Source organism: Ambystoma mexicanum, chromosome 6p (assembly GCF_040938575.1).
Source record: "Ambystoma mexicanum isolate Mex_15411 chromosome 6p, UKY_AmexF1_1, whole genome shotgun sequence".
NCBI classification, from domain to species: domain Eukaryota; kingdom Metazoa; phylum Chordata; class Amphibia; order Caudata; family Ambystomatidae; genus Ambystoma; species Ambystoma mexicanum.
In genome coordinates, this window is record NC_090935.1 from 1,173,523,060 (window position 1) to 1,173,547,131 (window position 24,072).

General features: G+C 43.1%; 1 protein-coding gene and 3 long non-coding RNA genes across 4 annotated transcripts in view; 3 read left to right on the plus strand and 1 right to left on the minus strand.

Moving 5' to 3' along the window:
• Positions 1-24,072, plus strand: part of LOC138510277 (transmembrane channel-like protein 2-A) — a 1,079,160-nt gene that overhangs the window by 567,163 nt on the left and 487,925 nt on the right. The window lies entirely within an intron of this gene.
• On the minus strand, positions 2,768-3,578 carry LOC138510282 (uncharacterized). The gene is made up of 2 exons (XR_011280357.1): positions 3,431-3,578; positions 2,768-3,241 (listed from the first exon to the last, which is right to left on the minus strand). It is a non-coding gene; the product is annotated as an uncharacterized lncRNA (long non-coding RNA).
• On the plus strand, positions 6,871-7,681 carry LOC138510281 (uncharacterized). The gene is made up of 2 exons (XR_011280356.1): positions 6,871-7,018; positions 7,208-7,681. It is a non-coding gene; the product is annotated as an uncharacterized lncRNA (long non-coding RNA).
• Positions 12,530-13,340, plus strand: LOC138510279 (uncharacterized). The gene is made up of 2 exons (XR_011280354.1): positions 12,530-12,677; positions 12,867-13,340. It is a non-coding gene; the product is annotated as an uncharacterized lncRNA (long non-coding RNA).

Sequence of the window (24,072 nt, forward strand, 5' to 3'; positions counted from 1 at the left end):
CTGGGAGAGAGGAGGGTTTCTCGCGGTATGTACTGGACTCGTTTCCTTGTGTTGTTGACCAGTTTTTTGGGGTACCCTCGGTTCCGTAGTTTGGTCTGAAGTATGGATGCATTCGCCTTGTACTGTTCTAGCTCTGTGCAATTGCGCCTCAATCTTAAAAATTGGCCAAACGGTAGGTTGTTTCTGAGGTTATTGGGATGGAAGCTCCTATAATGCAAGAGAGTGTTACGATCAGTTTCCTTTCTGAACAAGGAGCAGATTAGTTTGTTCTCTTTTACCGAGATGGTTAGATCCAAGAAATTGATGCTTTGATTGCTTTTCTCCAAAGTGAACTGAATTTCCCTTGTTTGTTCATTTACCCATTTCAAAAAGTTATCCAGAGAGGTCTCGCTCTCCCGCCAGATGAAAATAATATCATCGATGTATCGGAACCACCGTGAGATTTTGTCCCTGAATGGATTGTTGGCGTGAAAAATGAACTGTTGTTCGTATTCTGACATATAAATCACTGCCAGGCTGGGCGCAAATGCCGCGCCCATTGCGGTACCGCTCACCTGGAGGTAAAAAATCTCATCAAATGTAAAGAAGTTATTGCGGAGGGCCAGTTCAAGTAACTCTACTATGAAGTTCGTTGGTACTCGGGTCTGTTTCATGTTGTGTGTGAGATGATGTCTGATACATTCGATGGCAGAGTCTTGTGGGATGCTAGTATATAAACTAGTAATGTCCATTGTAACTAGTATTTCTTCTGTGGGAATCAACGGCTGATTTTCAAAGATAGAGATGGTTGCCATCGTGTCCCGCAGGTAGGTGGGTGTCTCCTGACTTAGGGGTTTCAAAAAATAATCCACAAACTTGCAAATGGGTTCGAGTATTGAACCGCAGCCAGATACAATGGGCCTTCCCGGAGGTTGCTGTTGATTCTTATGGATTTTGGGGAGTGCATAAAATGCGGGTATTCTACCTTCTGATGTAGTGAGGAAGATTGCCTCCTTTTCAGTGATCCATCCATGCTCTGATGCGAAATTCACCGTCTCCTGGATTCTGTTTATTATTTCCAGTGAGGGATCTCTTTTCAATTTCTTGTAATTTGTAGGAATATCCAAGAGGTTTTTAACCATACTCTTGTACTGGTCCATGCTTTGAATGACTATTCCTCCTCCTTTATCTGCTGATTTTATAACGATTTGCTTATTCGTAGAGAGACTTTTTAGTGCTTTGTGCTCTTCAACAGATAGGTTTTGTATCTTTTGTTCCTGTCGGTCTTGAAGTTTGGACATTTCTTTCTTGATGCACCTCTCAAAGGTTATGATTGAAGGCGATATTTCATTCTCTCTTGGGTTGAAGTTAGAGGGTAGCCGAAGGCCTGAGTCCTCCTCTTGTTCTCCTGGTTCCTTGTCTTTGAAGTAGAATTTTCGTCTTACTGTTCTAAAAAAGGTTGATAGTTCTTGGTCGAGGTTGAACCAATTAGTTCTATTAGAAGGTACAAAGGAGAGACCTCTAGCCAGAACCGCACTTTCGGCCCTTGTGAGTTCAAGGCCTGATAGATTGAAAATTGGAATGGTCTCTAATGCCTCCATTGGTTGCGTCGTCCCCGTCTCGGTTGTCCCCACTGTTGATAATGGTTGGGGTAATACGGCATTGGCATTGGTGGTGGTGGGCCCCAGTATCGTCCTCTGGGGCCCCCCCGCCCTAAAAAAGGGACCTGGGGAGGTGGTGGTATAGGTTGTCCTCCAGACTGCTGTCTCCCCAGATTTTGAGGTGATCCATCAGAGGACCCAGAACTTGAGGTTTCGGAGAATGTGACCCTCCTTCTTCTTCCTCTATTGGAACCCGTTTGAATAGCCGATTTCTCTCTGTCTTTTTTGTCCTTGTAATCTGGTGCTAAGTATGGATATACATTTTCAATCTTGAAATTTTGGATATCTTTGGACAACTTCTTGTGCTTTTTTTCCAAGGTGGAGGCCATAAATTTGTCAAATCCTATATTAATTTCTTTTAGTTTTTCTCGGGCATTCTGTAGGTCCTCATTGGTGAGGAACTTTTCTTCCTCATTTGCCAATTCGATTTTAATTTTGGCATGAATTCTTTGTGCTGTACTGATGGTTAGCACCATTAAGTCTCTTGAGCATTTAGTGGATATCTTGCTAAATCCAATCATGTATTCTTTATCTTCTAAGAACAACGCTGGCTCATTGCGAACTAGTAGTCCCTGTGGGACCATATTGACCCTCAGGTATTCCCTCAGGAAGTGTCCATGGACCTCTGTCCGGAAACACTTCTTCTTGAGTTTGAGTAAGTCATCGCCAGATGCTGTGGCGGCTATATGCTGTTGGGCCCCATCTAAATTAAAAAGGGTCGGGCCCTGTATGATGTCTGAGGTTTCTTCCTCTGAGAAACTCAGAATCTGTTCCATTGTTGATGAAACAGAGGCGAAAAGGGGGCAGGTCAGTGGATGGGAGTGGCACAAAAGGGGGGGGGCAAAGTTGGAGGGAATCAATCAAATGACTCTAAAGGACAAGTTAAGGTGTCCCTATTATAGCTAGTGCTATATCTAAAAAGTGGGTAACAGAAGGGACTGCTCAAAGCAAGTGGTAGGACTTCAGAGCTGTAAGTATTTGAAACAAAATGGTGGCGTCCTGCCACATACATTTACGTCAGTTTGCATTATAATTTCCTGCAAATGTTATCTCATTTGTCATGCTGGATATCAGAGACACTGTATACTCGTGATTGTATGAGATGTAAATACAGAGGGAACCCCACGTTTGATTTTTAGCTTATTTATTTGGCTAAGGTCAAAACGAAGAGGTAGAATAAGGGTACAGTTTCCCTTAATAATTGGTGCTTTTTACAAAACAACACTTGCCTCTAGGTTGGCAAACATGTTCGAAATGGAGTGAGACAAAAAGCAAATTATAGACATAGTTCACAAACCTATTGTGCATAGTCATAACATTGTTAGTGCATGAGCATCAGAACAAGACAGTTATTTCAGTAGTTATGCTCAAGACGATACATAGGTGTGAGCCATGGACTGAAGTTAGGTTTTCACATAAAACATCCTGGTAGTTATTTCCAAGCTGTATTGGTTTATTTTGAGGGAGGTAACCAAGTCTTTGGCCTACGTCTGGATGTTTATCAAGTGGTGTGAGGGGACCGACAAGTCTCAGCCAGAGGAGGTGTGGTCCCGTGACGTTTCGGCGGGAAGCGCCTTCTTCAAGGGAAAAACCCAGTCTCCCTGCATGGGGGAATCAGATGGAAAGGGATTTATTGTAAATCCGGCATTATTGTGTTGTTGTAAAAACACAACAGGATATTTAGCATGGCATATAAACAAAAACAAATGGATTTAATTGAGGTTAAAATGCCCCCCGGCAGGTTTAAAATGAATACCCAGGCTTGTGGCTTGTGCTATCCAGTGACTGACCTGAATGTGTTAAAAATGGGATTCAGCTTCCATTGGCGTGGATTTGAGAAGGTTGGCCTGGGACAGAGTTTTAAGGCAAACACTGTTCTGTGCCTGAATAATAGAGGGAGACAGAAAGAGTGGACATGCATGTAATAAGCGTCGTTCAAATGTGCCACTGTTGGCCAAAAAGTGTGTGTGTGGATCAACTGGTAAAGGAATCCGCATCGCAGGTGGCAAACTTGGATTTACCTGTATCTGTAGTTGGTAATTTTTAGGCGTCCTTCGGGCGTATAGAAATGCTGTGGGTCAATGCCAGGACGCTTGCAGGGACAGGAGGCTATTTTCGTCACCCGCTAGCAGCGAAAAAATAAATAAAGCAGCTGCACGTTCCACATTGTGGATGCTGAGTCACCCACTGTATATAAAGAGAGGGGAAGAAACAAAGGCCCGGTTAGGTGGCTGGCCGTCCTAAGAGACGTGTAGTAATCCCTGTCACCATTACGTCCCTGCCGTGGGGCAGTGGCGTCCCCATTAACTGGGGTGGCGGGGGTGGAGGGTGTTGGCATTACCTGAAATAAACAAACTGGGTCCTGGTAGTAAGTCGGATCGTTGTGCGGCGGCAGGATGAGTTACCTGGAGCGCGCTGTGTCAGCGATGGACCGCTATACTGTAGCTAACGTTTAAAAAAAGATGGAGCTGTGTGTCGGTGGGTACTGCGCATGCGCACAGCGTGGAATCGCGTTCCAGCGCATGTGCGAGTGCGGAGTGTTCCTCGTTTCGCGCATGCGCAGAGATGACAACAAGGTAGTAGTCAAAGAGGAGACAAGGAATACTTATTCTCTTGCGTCCGTGGCTTCTGTCAATGGGGAACTGGACAGTGCATCTATAGCGGGCTGTGGGCGCATTGAATTTGCCATCGGAAGTGGCTGTAGGTCAATGAAGACGTACCCCGTTCTTAGGGAGCGTCTCATTTCAATTAACAATGAACACATGCATAAAAAGATGTGTGGCATGTATACCAAGATACAACGTTTTAACCATTCGTGTGTCTCTAACAATAATTGTAAAATGCATATTGTATTCTAGGATCCATATATCAAGAGTCCACAGGTAGATGCACAGTCAAGTGCATATGGCTGTCCTTACAGCAATAGCTAAAGGGCCCAGGATGTTCATGTAGTTTGGGGTACGACATGTTAAGCATCACATTGCGTTGTTTACTGTACATATACTGTAAAGTGCATCCTATATACAGATACATTTGAATCAATACATTGTCTTACGTGCATATACTGTAAAAGGCATTCAATGTCTAGATAAATTCAATGCCACTAAGGATCACATGGAGATGCACAAATACATATGCATCACTTCACTCAAAGGCAGAGGTCAAGGGACAGGAGGCATATGGACAGCTCGGGGCATATCAAATGAGGCATCCCATCATATAACCTTGTTAAAAAGGTGGAACAGACAAGGCAAAAGTCGGAGTGGCATTCTGGGCAATGTAGCAGGTTAGGCCTGCCTGGAAAGATAACATGTACCCCTTTTGGCGTATATTTCCAATCTAGTTTCGGAGGAAGTATACTTTAGTTATAGTTTGTGGGTATCGCCTCATTAAGACCTTTAGTGGTGGCTTTTAATTTAAAAATCCACCATGCTTCTTTGTGGTTAAGTGCATTGGTGGTGTTGGTGTTATTAAGGATAGTGTCAACAACCCACCACTTCATGTCATCTACTCCATGTTGATACTCAATGTAGTGTGAGACCAGGGGCGCTGTGTGTACCCTGCACCGGATACGTGACCTATGTTCCCCTATCCGTTTGTTCACTTGTCGTTTGGTCTGGCCAACATATCTCTTTTCGCATGGACATTCAATCACATAAATAACATTTGAAGTTTTGCAATTGGAAAAGTGTTTTATCTGCCAGTCTTGATCCCCAATCTTGAAGGATGTAGTTTTTTTGGTTAGTTTGCATACGTTGCAAGTGCCACAAGGATGGTGTCCTACAATTTCTCGCATACTCCACATTTCTGATCTTTGTGATTTTTTGTTGAGTCTGGAGTGAATGAGTATGTCTTTCAAATTTTTTCCACGTTTCAGTGCCATCCGTGGTAGTGGCTCATCCGGTAGGCTGATTTGTATAAGCGGCCAAAATTTTTTAATAATGGCCTTAACATGGGTGGTATCAGGGCCAAAGGTGGTCACACAGGTCATCTGTTCTGATGTGTCCGGGTTCTGTGCTCTGGGAGAGAGGAGGGTTTCTCGCGGTATGTACTGGACTCGTTTCCTTGTGTTGTTGACCAGTTTTTTGGGGTACCCTCGGTTCCGTAGTTTGGTCTGAAGTATGGATGCATTCGCCTTGTACTGTTCTAGCTCTGTGCAATTGCGCCTCAATCTTAAAAATTGGCCAAACGGTAGGTTGTTTCTGAGGTTATTGGGATGGAAGCTCCTATAATGCAAGAGAGTGTTACGATCAGTTTCCTTTCTGAACAAGGAGCAGATTAGTTTGTTCTCTTTTACCGAGATGGTTAGATCCAAGAAATTGATGCATTTTACAATTATTGTTAGAGACACACGAATGGTTAAAACGTTGTATCTTGGTATACATGCCACACATCTTTTTATGCATGTGTTCATTGTTAATTGAAATGAGACGCTCCCTAAGAACGGGGTACGTCTTCATTGACCTACAGCCACTTCCGATGGCAAATTCAATGCGCCCACAGCCCGCTATAGATGCACTGTCCAGTTCCCCATTGACAGAAGCCACGGACGCAAGAGAATAAGTATTCCTTGTCTCCTCTTTGACTACTACCTTGTTGTCATCTCTGCGCATGCGCGAAACGAGGAACACTCCGCACTCGCACATGCGCTGGAACGCGATTCCACGCTGTGCGCATGCGCAGTACCCACCGACACACAGCTCCATCTTTTTTTAAACGTTAGCTACAGTATAGCGGTCCATCGCTGACACAGCGCGCTCCAGGTAACTCATCCTGCCGCCGCACAACGATCCGACTTACTACCAGGACCCAGTTTGTTTATTTCAGGTAATGCCAACACCCTCCACCCCCGCCACCCCAGTTAATGGGGACGCCACTGCCCCACGGCAGGGACGTAATGGTGACAGGGATTACTACACGTCTCTTAGGACGGCCAGCCACCTAACCGGGCCTTTGTTTCTTCCCCTCTCTTTATATACAGTGGGTGACTCAGCATCCACAATGTGGAACGTGCAGCTGCTTTATTTATTTTTTCGCTGCTAGCGGGTGACGAAAATAGCCTCCTGTCCCTGCAAGCGTCCTGGCATTGACCCACAGCATTTCTATACGCCCGAAGGACGCCTAAAAATTACCAACTACAGATACAGGTAAATCCAAGTTTGCCACCTGCGATGCGGATTCCTTTACCAGTTGATCCACACACACACTTTTTGGCCAACAGTGGCACATTTGAACGACGCTTATTACATGCATGTCCACTCTTTCTGTCTCCCTCTATTATTCAGGCACAGAACAGTGTTTGCCTTAAAACTCTGTCCCAGGCCAACCTTCTCAAATCCACGCCAATGGAAGCTGAATCCCATTTTTAACACATTCAGGTCAGTCACTGGATAGCACAAGCCACAAGCCTGGGTATTCATTTTAAACCTGCCGGGGGGCATTTTAACCTCAATTAAATCCATTTGTTTTTGTTTATATGCCATGCTAAATATCCTGTTGTGTTTTTACAACAACACAATAATGCCGGATTTACAATAAATCCCTTTCCATCTGATTCCCCCATGCAGGGAGACTGGGTTTTTCCCTTGAAGAAGGCGCTTCCCGCCGAAACGTCACGGGACCACACCTCCTCTGGCTGAGACTTGTCGGTCCCCTCACACCACTTGATAAACATCCAGACGTAGGCCAAAGACTTGGTTACCTCCCTCAAAATAAACCAATACAGCTTGGAAATAACTACCAGGATGTTTTATGTGAAAACCTAACTTCAGTCCATGGCTCACACCTATGTATCGTCTTGAGCATAACTACTGAAATAACTGTCTTGTTCTGATGCTCATGCACTAACAATGTTATGACTATGCACAATAGGTTTGTGAACTATGTCTATAATTTGCTTTTTGTCTCACTCCATTTCGAACATGTTTGCCAACCTAGAGGCAAGTGTTGTTTTGTAAAAAGCACCAATTATTAAGGGAAACTGTACCCTTATTCTACCTCTTCGTTTTGACCTTAGCCAAATAAATAAGCTAAAAATCAAACGTGGGGTTCCCTCTGTATTTACATCTCATACAATCACGAGTATACAGTGTCTCTGATATCCAGCATGACAAATGAGATAACATTTGCAGGAAATTATAATGCAAACTGACGTAAATGTATGTGGCAGGACGCCACCATTTTGTTTCAAATACTTACAGCTCTGAAGTCCTACCACTTGCTTTGAGCAGTCCCTTCTGTTACCCACTTTTTAGATATAGCACTAGCTATAATAGGGACACCTTAACTTGTCCTTTAGAGTCATTTGATTGATTCCCTCCAACTTTGCCCCCCCCCTTTTGTGCCACTCCCATCCACTGACCTGCCCCCTTTTCGCCTCTGTTTCATCAACAATGGAACAGATTCTGAGTTTCTCAGATGAAGAAACCTCAGACATCATACAGGGCCCGACCCTTTTTAATTTAGATGGGGCCCAACAGCATATAGCCGCCACAGCATCTGGCGATGACTTACTCAAACTCAAGAAGAAGTGTTTCCGGACAGAGGTCCATGGACACTTCCTGAGGGAATACCTGAGGGTCAATATGGTCCCACAGGGACTACTAGTTCGCAATGAGCCAGCGTTGTTCTTAGAAGATAAAGAATACATGATTGGATTTAGCAAGATATCCACTAAATGCTCAAGAGACTTAATGGTGCTAACCATCAGTACAGCACAAAGAATTCATGCCAAAATTAAAATCGAATTGGCAAATGAGGAAGAAAAGTTCCTCACCAATGAGGACCTACAGAATGCCCGAGAAAAACTAAAAGAAATTAATATAGGATTTGACAAATTTATGGCCTCCACCTTGGAAAAAAAGCACAAGAAGTTGTCCAAAGATATCCAAAATTTCAAGATTGAAAATGTATATCCATACTTAGCACCAGATTACAAGGACAAAAAAGACAGAGAGAAATCGGCTATTCAAACGGGTTCCAATAGAGGAAGAAGAAGGAGGGTCACATTCTCCGAAACCTCAAGTTCTGGGTCCTCTGATGGATCACCTCAAAATCTGGGGAGACAGCAGTCTGGAGGACAACCTATACCACCACCTCCCCAGGTCCCTTTTTTAGGGCGGGGGGGCCCCAGAGGACGATACTGGGGCCCACCACCACCAATGCCAATGCCGTATTACCCCAACCATTATCAACAGTGGGGACAACCGAGACGGGGACGACGCAACCAATGGAGGCATTAGAGACCATTCCAATTTTCAATCTATCAGGCCTTGAACTCACAAGGGCCGAAAGTGCGGTTCTGGCTAGAGGTCTCTCCTTTGTACCTTCTAATAGAACTAATTGGTTCAACCTCGACCAAGAACTATCAACCTTTTTTAGAACAGTAAGACGAAAATTCTACTTCAAAGACAAGGAACCAGGAGAACAAGAGGAGGACTCAGGCCTTCGGCTACCCTCTAACTTCAACCCAAGAGAGAATGAAATATCGCCTTCAATCATAACCTTTGAGAGGTGCATCAAGAAAGAAATGTCCAAACTTCAAGACCGACAGGAACAAAAGATACAAAACCTATCTGTTGAAGAGCACAAAGCACTAAAAAGTCTCTCTACGAATAAGCAAATCGTTATAAAATCAGCAGATAAAGGAGGAGGAATAGTCATTCAAAGCATGGACCAGTACAAGAGTATGGTTAAAAACCTCTTGGATATTCCTACAAATTACAAGAAATTGAAAAGAGATCCCTCACTGGAAATAATAAACAGAATCCAGGAGACGGTGAATTTCGCATCAGAGCATGGATGGATCACTGAAAAGGAGGCAATCTTCCTCACTACATCAGAAGGTAGAATACCCGCATTTTATGCACTCCCCAAAATCCATAAGAATCAACAGCAACCTCCGGGAAGGCCCATTGTATCTGGCTGCGGTTCAATACTCGAACCCATTTGCAAGTTTGTGGATTATTTTTTGAAACCCCTAAGTCAGGAGACACCCACCTACCTGCGGGACACGATGGCAACCATCTCTATCTTTGAAAATCAGCCGTTGATTCCCACAGAAGAAATACTAGTTACAATGGACATTACTAGTTTATATACTAGCATCCCACAAGACTCTGCCATCGAATGTATCAGACATCATCTCACACACAACATGAAACAGACCCGAGTACCAACGAACTTCATAGTAGAGTTACTTGAACTGGCCCTCCGCAATAACTTCTTTACATTTGATGAGATTTTTTACCTCCAGGTGAGCGGTACCGCAATGGGCGCGGCATTTGCGCCCAGCCTGGCAGTGATTTATATGTCAGAATACGAACAACAGTTCATTTTTCACGCCAACAATCCATTCAGGGACAAAATCTCACGGTGGTTCCGATACATCGATGATATTATTTTCATCTGGCGGGAGAGCGAGACCTCTCTGGATAACTTTTTGAAATGGGTAAATGAACAAACAAGGGAAATTCAGTTCACTTTGGAGAAAAGCAATCAAAGCATCAATTTCTTGGATCTAACCATCTCGGTAAAAGAGAACAAACTAATCTGCTCCTTGTTCAGAAAGGAAACTGATCGTAACACTCTCTTGCATTATAGGAGCTTCCATCCCAATAACCTCAGAAACAACCTACCGTTTGGCCAATTTTTAAGATTGAGGCGCAATTGCACAGAGCTAGAACAGTACAAGGCGAATGCATCCATACTTCAGACCAAACTACGGAACCGAGGGTACCCCAAAAAACTGGTCAACAACACAAGGAAACGAGTCCAGTACATACCGCGAGAAACCCTCCTCTCTCCCAGAGCACAGAACCCGGACACATCAGAACAGATGACCTGTGTGACCACCTTTGGCCCTGATACCACCCATGTTAAGGCCATTATTAAAAAATTTTGGCCGCTTATACAAATCAGCCTACCGGATGAGCCACTACCACGGATGGCACTGAAACGTGGAAAAAATTTGAAAGACATACTCATTCACTCCAGACTCAACAAAAAATCACAAAGATCAGAAATGTGGAGTATGCGAGAAATTGTAGGACACCATCCTTGTGGCACTTGCAACGTATGCAAACTAACCAAAAAAACTACATCCTTCAAGATTGGGGATCAAGACTGGCAGATAAAACACTTTTCCAATTGCAAAACTTCAAATGTTATTTATGTGATTGAATGTCCATGCGAAAAGAGATATGTTGGCCAGACCAAACGACAAGTGAACAAACGGATAGGGGAACATAGGTCACGTATCCGGTGCAGGGTACACACAGCGCCCCTGGTCTCACACTACATTGAGTATCAACATGGAGTAGATGACATGAAGTGGTGGGTTGTTGACACTATCCTTAATAACACCAACACCACCAATGCACTTAACCACAAAGAAGCATGGTGGATTTTTAAATTAAAAGCCACCACTAAAGGTCTTAATGAGGCGATACCCACAAACTATAACTAAAGTATACTTCCTCCGAAACTAGATTGGAAATATACGCCAAAAGGGGTACATGTTATCTTTCCAGGCAGGCCTAACCTGCTACATTGCCCAGAATGCCACTCCGACTTTTGCCTTGTCTGTTCCACCTTTTTAACAAGGTTATATGATGGGATGCCTCATTTGATATGCCCCGAGCTGTCCATATGCCTCCTGTCCCTTGACCTCTGCCTTTGAGTGAAGTGATGCATATGTATTTGTGCATCTCCATGTGATCCTTAGTGGCATTGAATTTATCTAGACATTGAATGCCTTTTACAGTATATGCACGTAAGACAATGTATTGATTCAAATGTATCTGTATATAGGATGCACTTTACAGTATATGTACAGTAAACAACGCAATGTGATGCTTAACATGTCGTACCCCAAACTACATGAACATCCTGGGCCCTTTAGCTATTGCTGTAAGGACAGCCATATGCACTTGACTGTGCATCTACCTGTGGACTCTTGATATATGGATCCTAGAATACAATATGCATTTTACAATTATTGTTAGAGACACACGAATGGTTAAAACGTTGTATCTTGGTATACATGCCACACATCTTTTTATGCATGTGTTCATTGTTAATTGAAATGAGACGCTCCCTAAGAACGGGGTACGTCTTCATTGACCTACAGCCACTTCCGATGGCAAATTCAATGCGCCCACAGCCCGCTATAGATGCACTGTCCAGTTCCCCATTGACAGAAGCCACGGACGCAAGAGAATAAGTATTCCTTGTCTCCTCTTTGACTACTACCTTGTTGTCATCTCTGCGCATGCGCGAAACGAGGAACACTCCGCACTCGCACATGCGCTGGAACGCGATTCCACGCTGTGCGCATGCGCAGTACCCACCGACACACAGCTCCATCTTTTTTTAAACGTTAGCTACAGTATAGCGGTCCATCGCTGACACAGCGCGCTCCAGGTAACTCATCCTGCCGCCGCACAACGATCCGACTTACTACCAGGACCCAGTTTGTTTATTTCAGGTAATGCCAACACCCTCCACCCCCGCCACCCCAGTTAATGGGGACGCCACTGCCCCACGGCAGGGACGTAATGGTGACAGGGATTACTACACGTCTCTTAGGACGGCCAGCCACCTAACCGGGCCTTTGTTTCTTCCCCTCTCTTTATATACAGTGGGTGACTCAGCATCCACAATGTGGAACGTGCAGCTGCTTTATTTATTTTTTCGCTGCTAGCGGGTGACGAAAATAGCCTCCTGTCCCTGCAAGCGTCCTGGCATTGACCCACAGCATTTCTATACGCCCGAAGGACGCCTAAAAATTACCAACTACAGATACAGGTAAATCCAAGTTTGCCACCTGCGATGCGGATTCCTTTACCAGTTGATCCACACACACACTTTTTGGCCAACAGTGGCACATTTGAACGACGCTTATTACATGCATGTCCACTCTTTCTGTCTCCCTCTATTATTCAGGCACAGAACAGTGTTTGCCTTAAAACTCTGTCCCAGGCCAACCTTCTCAAATCCACGCCAATGGAAGCTGAATCCCATTTTTAACACATTCAGGTCAGTCACTGGATAGCACAAGCCACAAGCCTGGGTATTCATTTTAAACCTGCCGGGGGGCATTTTAACCTCAATTAAATCCATTTGTTTTTGTTTATATGCCATGCTAAATATCCTGTTGTGTTTTTACAACAACACAATAATGCCGGATTTACAATAAATCCCTTTCCATCTGATTCCCCCATGCAGGGAGACTGGGTTTTTCCCTTGAAGAAGGCGCTTCCCGCCGAAACGTCACGGGACCACACCTCCTCTGGCTGAGACTTGTCGGTCCCCTCACACCACTTGATAAACATCCAGACGTAGGCCAAAGACTTGGTTACCTCCCTCAAAATAAACCAATACAGCTTGGAAATAACTACCAGGATGTTTTATGTGAAAACCTAACTTCAGTCCATGGCTCACACCTATGTATCGTCTTGAGCATAACTACTGAAATAACTGTCTTGTTCTGATGCTCATGCACTAACAATGTTATGACTATGCACAATAGGTTTGTGAACTATGTCTATAATTTGCTTTTTGTCTCACTCCATTTCGAACATGTTTGCCAACCTAGAGGCAAGTGTTGTTTTGTAAAAAGCACCAATTATTAAGGGAAACTGTACCCTTATTCTACCTCTTCGTTTTGACCTTAGCCAAATAAATAAGCTAAAAATCAAACGTGGGGTTCCCTCTGTATTTACATCTCATACAATCACGAGTATACAGTGTCTCTGATATCCAGCATGACAAATGAGATAACATTTGCAGGAAATTATAATGCAAACTGACGTAAATGTATGTGGCAGGACGCCACCATTTTGTTTCAAAAAAATTGGAATGTACGGGTTGCATTGGAGAAGCTAATGTGAAGATTTTTGGAGGAAAATAAGAAAAAAAACAAAAAAACAAAATAAAGGGTGTTTCTGAAGCATCTGCAAACATTTTTTAAAAAGGCTCTTTTCAGAGCCAACCTCAAAGGGAAAATGGGGCACAATATTAAAATTTTCATTCCCTATGCTCAGATTTTTTGATTTGTCCGCAGACAGCGCGGGTGTTCGTGGGCAGCGCATATTACATATGGGGATTTTGGGGTTGCGAGGCATGCAAATGAGACTGAACAGAGAAGGGATTGGTCAATAAGGTTTACTGGGTGTTTTGTGTAAGTGGAGAGTTTGTCAGTATGTGTTTTTCCTGAGAGAAGAGCAGATAGCTATGGCTGTGTGTTTCAGAAAGCAGATTGTCTGGATTTTGGAGATGCATGGATAAATTGCTGGAGATGCATGCAGATCGCTGTGGAGTGGCTGCACATCTTGGATTCTCTCATATGGAAGTGCACTGGCATGGAGTGCATGCAATGAAGTGGGTGGATTTGGTACCTGTCTGTGCTTCTTTGATTACACAGTGTCATCCAGACATTATTATTATTCATATGGAAGGAACAGTTTAGGACATGTTTCTGGAATCCCTTTGCAATTTGCAATGAAAGAAGAACTTGGGAAAGTCATGGACATGTATCCAAACTAGTAATCTTTTCCTGTATTGCGCAGAGACAAATGTGGCTGCGTTCTTTTTCATTTGGTCCACAAATGGTTAAAGCTAGGTGCAATGTTAACAAGGCTGTTTGTGCCTTTTTGAAAGATGTTTGTGTGTCTTCTTTTCAGGATGAAAATATTATATTTTGTAGCACACACATTTTTCGCAGAGATGGAGTACATGTTACTCAGATTTTTCTGCAAAATATACAAAATGCATTGCAACCTTTTTTGGAAGTCCAGCAATCCATTTTGCAGTAGGTGTTGACCATTTGAAGTTTTTGAAGCACAAAATAACACCTCAAAAAGGCTCTTTTCAGAGCCACCACTTCCTCCCAGAGAAAAGTGCAATGGTTGTGACAGGGCAGCACTGCATAGTTTTTAGATGTCCGCGGACTTCTAAAAAAATGGACAGGCCCTGCACTATTTATTTGTCACTTCTGTTTTTAAACTGTGAAAGGTGCCTCTGAAAAGAGCCTTTGTTTTTTTGTTGCTTTATATTTTTTAGGGTTTTTTAAACACAACAAACAAGGAAAGGAGGGGAAAGGAGGCTAAGGATGGGACACCAACCATGGGATAACAAAGGGCAGGTGGAGAGAGGAAGATGTAGGGTGGGCCTTATTCAGGTAGGTCACGGACCTTCTGATGCTCCTTGACCGCAGTCTCGAAAGCAGTCCGGAGGTTCTCCCCCTGTAGAGTACTGTGTTGCAGTACATGCACAATATTGTGACCCTTGAAAGGTAAGGGTCAACAGCATCATGAATGGCCTGTGAGGCAGCTGGAGGGATGCACTGTCCCACAGGAGTGTCTTTTGTGGTGACAGGAGTGGAAACTGAGGATTCTGCAGAGGAACTCAACCTACTACGTTTATCGCAAGGTACAACCTTATGAATAGCCCCACTGTGGAATGACTTTAGGTGTCACTTCATTGATTTAGTACCAAAGCTATACGAACCAGCCTTGCCATGACTCAGCATCATGTGGCACTGAGTGCAGATCACCTTGTTCGCTTGAGCTTTTGACTTTCCATCAATGGTGGTAAATAAACGCCACACCCAAGGCTTGAGATGAGTGCTAGTAGTAGGGACTTCCACTACCTCATCCTCTTCATCCTCTTCATTCGACTCCTCTGCATCCTCACGCCAGTTCCCCTCTGTAGGCCCTTGGGGACATGGTGGTAGGGGTGGGGGTGCTAATGCTGAGGCAGTAGCAGCAGAAGCACTTTGGGATGCCATCTGGAAGGTTAATAACCAGGAACTAGGAACGAGGAACCAAGAACAGCAACCTGCACAATTGTCCTGTTGTAAATCTTGTAAATCCAAAAGCAGAATGAGGATCAGCTCTGGTGTGTGGCCTTTTATAGGGGTGCTGGGGCACGCTTCACAAACACCCACGCTGTCCCTGAACACTTTGAATACCAAGAATGGGCTTAAAAAGTTCCAACAAGTATGTAGATTGGCAGGGACATTGTCTGGGACATTTGCAATGGTGAACTTTTACTGTAAAATAACTTGGATTGCTCAAAAAAGCAGTTTTTAAATGTTTGTGGGCCCGTACAGTGTCCACAAATAAGGAAATATGCTCAGCGTGGGTGCGGTAACATGATGACATGTTCGCAAATGGGACAGCTGTCCGCAGGACACCAAATGCACAGTGACAGTTGTGCGCATGCGCGTGAGTGTTCTACGGACAATGTTCAGGTCACCAAACAAATTAAAAGTGTGACATATGTGCGGTGGACAGTTGCGGAGAGGCGCGATGTTCGAAGGACTCAAGTGTGTGATGCGCATGTGCGTAGGTGTTCTACAAACAAAGTTGAAGTCCCTGAATAAAATAAATGTGCGTCAAAACTTTGCAGACAGGCGGATGGGATATGTGTTGTACGGATATACTAATTCTGGTTGCGGACATTATGAACAACGGGGGTGTTATTAGGACACCACCATTTTGGGTGATTGTGAGAGGTGGACATCTTGTGTGTTGTAAGGACACCTTCATTTTAATTACGGACAGTACAAACAGGTATATTGTCCTTAGGACACCCCCATTTCCATTAATTGAGTGCACCCCGAACACCTGCGCTGTCCGCGAACACCCTGACTGCCTTTTTAGAAAAAAAAGAAAACACAGGCATACACTAAGAACAAACTTAAAATTGTATTATTATTTAACAGTAGAACAATTAGGAAAGAGAGGAGGAAGCAGAAACTGAAACAAATACAGGTGATTTAGGGGGTTGGATATGATGTATGGGAGGGAAGGGAGGAATGGAAGTCTCATTGTACTGTATTTCTTGGTGGGGAGGGTTTAGGGATAGTTGGCTGGGACATGGAGAGGGGGGAGAGGTACATGTGGGACAGTGGTATTTAATGTTTTCTTTAATATGGTCCACAATACACTCTCTTAGTTGATTGAACAGTTGCATTAACAAATCCATTTTTAGTTCCATTCTAATATCTCTTTTGATGCATTATTTTTATTGGTTGTCTGATCTGATAAAAAAAAACAAAACATATGTTAAGTACACATAAAGTAATGGTTATTAATTGTCTTATATACAGAAATGTTGTGTCTGCCATTAATATCACTCTCTTCACTCATTTCCTCTCGTAGGAAATTTTCTTCCAGCCATTCCAAAGTACTGGACATTTCTGTGTTAAAAAATATATATTAGTTTTAGTGTACATAATACAGAAAATGTATAAGTATATGAAATAAATGTAGTGTACCTACTACGTTTCTTTATAAACTTTTGTTGTTACTGCTGTGTAAGTATGCTCTTGCTTCTTGCTGTGCAGTTTCTGTGAGGTAATTCAGTCGGAGGCATATTTATTTTGTTTTGGTATATTACATTATATTGGAAATGCTACTTCAGTGGATTGATGGTGTCTTCCATATACAGTTTCCACTTCTTATTTATTAATAAATGTAATGTATTTATGTGGTGCTTTTTGAATATTTTTGGTGTTTTTATTGTATGATACAATAATGTTAGATAGTGCTGATGGTTATCGCGCCCGCCCGCGGACCTGAGCATGTTCCACAGACATCAAAATTAGTGTATATATATATATATATATATATATATATATATATATATATATAAATATGCACATCTGCAAAACTACTGCTGTAAGATTTAGGCAGCACTCACTCCAAATAGAAAATATATATCTGCTCAGCTCATGCAAAGTTCAAGAAATGATCTTTATTAGGGTTCCAGTGAAATGTAAAGAGACGTACAACACCAAAGCGTTTCACCCGTTCTTACCTTCATCAGAGTGAGCACCACTTCCATGCCGGGACTCTACATATATGTGTGTTTTTAGTCCCTTATTCCTTTCATTGCCCCAGATGGCTGCTCTCTTCAAACAACATGCAAGAGGAGTGCCATCTTGGCATATTGTATGTTTCATTCAGGGTAACGCTTTGTCATTACTGAAGACTATGCAATATCCTAAATGAATAACACCACATTTTAAATCTTTAACATAAATGTTAATCCACTAACATCACTACTTCTTATGCCCTCTATCATTAAGCACACGCCATATTAATTTCTATTTCTCATTTCTATGCCTGAACAACACCGTATTTCTAACTCCTTGTGGGTACAATACTACTAGCCACATCTACACCACACACTCTTCTAACCTTTGTCATTCAAACCTTCATACGACTGTCCGAATTATACCCACGTGATGGATGTGTAACATGGAGTTGACACTGTTACATCCGATTTACATCCCTATCTGCATTGCACTTCCTTTTAGTACTCCCACTCTTTCAGAGGCAGTTCAAATACATGTGTGCCTACACCTATAGGAGACTATTGTTTCACATTTATAGTGATGTAAAAGAGATATTTAAATAGGCAAATTGATTAACCATTCTTTGAGTCAAGGAACTATATGAGACATTCTTTGAGTCAAGGAAGTATACCTCCTAACCCTGGTATGTTAGCAGGGATACATTTAAGTTAACCTGACTATCACCTAAGACAAAGAAAGTACATCACTCCTACTGCATTGTAGCATCGTAGGTTGAAGCCCGGTGAGTAGTGCAATATGCAAATAGCACCTATCCTAATCGAGATCCCAATGATATGGAATAAGGAAATATCACTGTGCTAATTCAAATACGATACACATCTACTAGATACAGTGCATGGTGCTGTGCAAAGAGTGACATGGAGACGATGTGCAAAAGAGCTAATTTCTGACTATATTCGATCTTTCTAATACATTCTGTATTTCCCACCATCCAAACTATAAAGTGCCTAGTACTGTCTAAGAAATGGACCTAGGACAATGTGCAAAAAGCTTGGTGCATAATACCATAATACAATGTGCAAATAGCACCTATCCTAATTAAGGTCCCAATGATATGGGATATGGAAATGTCACTGGGCAAATTCACATACTCTATACATCTACTGGATAAAGTGCATGGTACTGTGCAAAATATGACATGAGGGCAATGTGCAAAAGGGTTAGTTTCTGACTATAATTGATCTTTCTAATACATTTTATGTTTCCCGCCATCCACTGTATAAAGTGTCTAGCGCTGTCTAAAAAATGGACCTTGGGCAATGTGCAGATAGCTACTGCCTACTGAGTTTTTAAAGAGTGGGCAGGTACTTCATCCTCCATTGCAAGCGTAGAGGCGGGTATTGCCAATTCTCTACTATATAAAGTGCATAATTCTGTACACAGGAATATCTCAATTTCTGCTGCTGGTTGAATGCTTACACATGACAGAAAATAAAGTGCATAATGCTGTGCAAATGATATACATGTTAAGTTACTTCATTGCAAGTTCTACAGTGGCTTATTGAAAAATGCATCTAGGTTACAGATGTATTTGCACATGAACACACAGGTGTTTCTATGTCTCTTGCTGGTTAGGTGCTTTCACATAACATAAACATACAATCACATAATTTAAAAAATGTAAAGATACCCTGTTCCTACCAAAAGTCAGTTTCATATTTCTAATCATTATTATGAAGTCCAAAAATGTTCTTAGTCTCTCTCATAGTGTCAATCACCTACAAATGTGTATAGTTCTTCATCTCTGTTGTGACAGTTAGGGATCTTCGTATCGTAGTCTATTATATATCTTGCTTCTGCTTGTTTGAGTCATTTTTCTTGATCTCCTCCTCTGATGTTATTGGTCACTGTGTCTATTGCAAAGTATCTGAAAAATGACATGACCTTTTGATGTTTCTCTTCAAAATGTTTGGCTATAAGGTATGTCATATTTCCATTCTTTATTGCTCTCATGTGCTGCAATATTCTCGGCTTCACCTCCAATTTCGTACTTTGTATATACCAAATTTTGCAATCACATGTGATGACATAAATGACATATTTTCGTCAAACATATAATGCACTTTTTATTCTTAGTCACTCTGCCTTTTTGAGGATATATATGTAAAATTCTGCTCCAACTCTTCTGTCGCTCAGTCTACACAGTTCAGCAGGTGCCCCCAGGTGTGGATGGGGCGATTCCACAAGTCAATGTAACACAGAAACCCCCAAATATCCTGTGCTTCCAATAGCCAGCATTGGCGAGGTAGCAAACTAGCCTGGGCACATGTTTCCTTAAAGTGCAAAGTGAAATATGTTATAGCTTTAAAATTCCACAATCTTCATACTTTAAAAATGGCAGTGGGAGCAATATCCCCCCATATTCTTCATCATGCCATGCGTTCCGCCCCTCACTCCGAGCTTCGTCAGGCAAGTTTCAATTACAATTTGAGGCTCTCCGGTAATAAAGCTCTTTGCTTCCTAAAGGTTAAAAGGTGATATATGCATGTGTATGAATGGCAAAAGCAAAAAAAGCCTCCATCTTACAGTGGCTAGAAGGTATGTACCATGTGGTGGTAATTAATGATATAAACAATAGTCTAGTTTAAGATACAAAACTTCAAGAGAAACTAGCACTGTACAAACTTCAAAAATCAAGATCTTTTCCACATTATATATATTTTAGAGTGTGTCACACCCATGTGAATTCTCACAACTGTCATGGCCACTGGGCAAGGACCAAAAGCTCCACTACATAAAAGGTCCAGTTGGACCCAGTCCTGTCGCCTTTGGCACCAAGCTCATGAGTAATTGTACTCTGCACACTTTATTCTGGTGCACATGCCTTTTTTTCCCATGGTCTTCCACGTGCCTCCAGGTCGGGCGTGGCCATAGGAGTTAATGGGGCTGCACATGCAGCATCCTCTTGGAGTGGCAGGGTGGGGCCACGAGTTGGAACAAATGGGCGACTCTGGGACCAGGCTATTTAAGCCTGCCCAACCCGCATGCAGTCGCTTCGTGTTAGTCTGCTTACAGCAGCGTAACGCTCACTGCTGCCTGAAGCACATCCTTACCTGATTCCAGCAGCTTACCTGATTTTAGTTGCTTATCTGATTCCAGCAGCTTACCTGATTCCAGCAGCAACCGCAGTTGGAGCGCATCATTACCTGATCTGAGCAGCAACCGCAGTAGGAGCGCATCCTTACCTGATTCCAACAGCAACCGCAGTTGTAGCACATCCTTACCTGATTCCAGCAGCAACAACATTCGGAGCGCATCCTTACCTGATTCCAACAGCAACCTCAGTCGGAACTCATCCTTACCTGATAACAGCACCAACCACAGTAGGAGCGCATCCTTACCTGATTCCAGCAGCAACTGCAGTCAGAGCGCATCCTTACCTGATTACATCAGCAACTGCAGTTGGAGCACATCCTTACCTGATTCCAACAGCAACCTCAGTCGGAACTCATCCTTACCTGATTCCAGCAGCAAACGCAGTTGGAGCATACCCTTACCTTATTCTGGCTCCCAGCCACAACACTAATCAGGAGTTCACTTTTGGCCAGCATCATCGCGGATCAAAGCATCCTTCATCCACCGGCAGATCTACGGATAACAGCATTCCAGTCTGACTTCACCAGGCCATCCCTGCAAGAGAAAAGGACAAAATAAGGTTAGAAAAACTATAAAGACATTACACTAAGGTCGCGCTGAAGCCTATCCTCACGCTTGACCTAAGAACCAAACTTACCAGCTATTGGGAAATCATGAACTCCCTGATTTTCCATTGGGGCTCACTTTTTGCACCGCAACAACCGCTGGGCATCATATCACCTATTGGGGAAAAGGAAAGACATTACAAGAGATACGGACAATAATTAAGTAATAAGACATTACAAAAGGATACAGACAATAATCATTATCGAAGGATACTTACCTTTGAAGTTGTTCAGCCACAGCCGGTGAGGGCTGCCATGCACATGGACCAGTGAAGAAACTCGGTCTACCTATTAAGCAACCCTGCATTGAGAAGCAGGACGGAGAGCTTGCCATCATAATTAAACAGGTGAGACTATATGGGTAGGCGCATGCTCACCACACTCTTTTAACATCTGTTACCACAGAAATGTGAAGAGCCGGGAACTCAAGGTAAAATCTACCTTGGGGCTCTCTGCTTCCCTACCCCCTGAATACCTGGATTACCAGGATGTGTTCCAGAAAGAGCAAGCAAACACCCTGCCTCCACACAGATTTTATGACTTCCAGATCGATCTGGTGTCTGGAGCACAAATTCCCTGCAGCCGAATTTATGCACTAACAGAGCAAGAAAACCAGCATCTGAGATGTTATCTGGATCAATACCTAGCTAACAGCTTCATCCGCCCGTCTAAGTCCCCTGCCTCCTTAGCTCTCTTTTTCGTACCAAAGAAAGAGGGCGACCTAAGAACTTGTATAGATTATAGAGTGCTTAATCAAATCACGGTAAAGAATATATACCCCCAGACACTCATCCCGGAGCTTCTAGACCAGGTGAAGAATGCTCAAATTTACAGTAAACTGGATCTACGAGGCGCCTATCGGCTTTAGAGAGTTAAAAAGTGGGACGAGTGGAAGACCGCATTCTGAACCTAATATGGGCTTTTCGAGTACCAGGTTATGCCTTTTGGACTATGTAATGCCCCAGCGGCATTCCATTTCTTTATGAACAATGTGCTTCATGAATTATTGGACGTTTGCGCACTCGTCTACATAGATGATATTCTTATTTACTCTGCATCCAAGTAGGACCAGGTCGGTCATGTGAAAGCAGTTTTGGAAAAGCTTCGACAGCATCGGCTCTTTGCCAAATTAGAAAAGTGTTTCTTCCATGTAACGGAAGTTGAATTTTTGGACTTCATGCTCACTCCATGAGGGGTACACAGGGACACACGTAAGGTGGATGCTATCCTTCAATGGCCATCACCAACATCCACAAAAGAAGTACATTGTGTGCTCGTATTTGCCAATTGTTACCGTTGATTTATTTCAAGGTTTTCGCAAATAGTTCATCCAAGAACCTCCCTACTGAGAAAAAATAAGAAATTCTTCTGGGCTCCCGAAGCATAGAACGCCTTTCAGAAGCTGAAACTTGCCTTCACCACAGCACCAGTTCTTCGACACCCTCGACCAGACCTGCCATACGTGGTCGAAACAGACGCCTCTAACATAGCCAACAGAGCGGTATTATCGCAAAAGGACCCTGACATGGGCCAATTACATCCCATAGCATTTTGGTCCCGTAAGTTTTCTGTGCAAGAATTAAACTATGCAATCACTGACAAGGAACTACTAGTGATTAAGGGAGACTTCAAAACATGGAGACACTATCTTCTGGGAGCAAGACACATGGTCACAGTCATCACAGATCACCCTAATCTACAATACTTGAAGAATGCCAAGGCCCAATCCTCACGCCAGATTCCCTGGGCTCTCTTCTTTGCCGAATACAATTTTGCCATCACTTACTGACCAGGAGTACGCAAAGGGAAAGCAGATATGCTCTATCACGCATGGGTGAGGACAAGGAAGCTTTCACGACATCCAAGCCTGTGGCCATCATTCCCGAAGAACGGATCCAAAAGCAAATCGCTGCAACCACCTGTTTGGATGACTTGAAAACCAATCTTCAATCTCAGATGAACCAAACAGCACAACAAGAGTGGCTAGCTAGAGGAGACCGATACACCATCATAAATGATCTGCCCCATTTTCAAGGGAGACTATATATTCCGGACTAGAAATTACAAGACCAGATAATAGCAAATGACCATGAATCATTAGTGGAAGGACTCCCATGAATAACCAAGATTCGAGCTAAAATAAAAAAGGGCTATTGGTGGCCAAACTGGAGAAAAGACATTGCCCAATTAATTGCGACCTGTGGTGCCTGCGCGCAACACAAATATCAGAAGTTAAGTCCAGCAGGGTTACTACGTCCCTTGGCTGTACCCCCAGCACCATAGCATACCCTGTCTATGGACTTTATCACCGATCTTCGTCCCTGCAATGGGTGCAACACAATCCTGGTTACTGTAGACTTATTCTCCAAGATGGCCCATTTTATTCCATTAAAGGGGCTTCCCACTGCTTCCGCCCTTGTCACCGTATTTGTGGAGCAAATTGTCAAGTTATACGGTTTCCCATCGGTATTGGTCTCAGATCGCAGAATGCAATTCATCTCAGCACTCTGGAAGAGGTGTTGTAAAATAGCCAAAATTGATCTCCGGCTATCCACGAGTCATCATCGCTAAACAAATGGCTAAACCGAATGAACCAACCAGGCAATGGAGCAATGCCTGAGGTGTATTACAACAAACTGAAGAGTCCTTGAAAACGCTCCTTTGGTTGACCAAATTCGCCCACAATAATGCCATCGACACTAGCACCGGACAGACCCCATTATACACAATGCATGGTCGACATCCTCGAACTTCCACTTTTGATTGACTCGACGAGACGAATTAGAAATGCCAGCAGTTACAACCTTGCACAAAACAATCACTCAAACCCTTAAAGAAGCAGTTA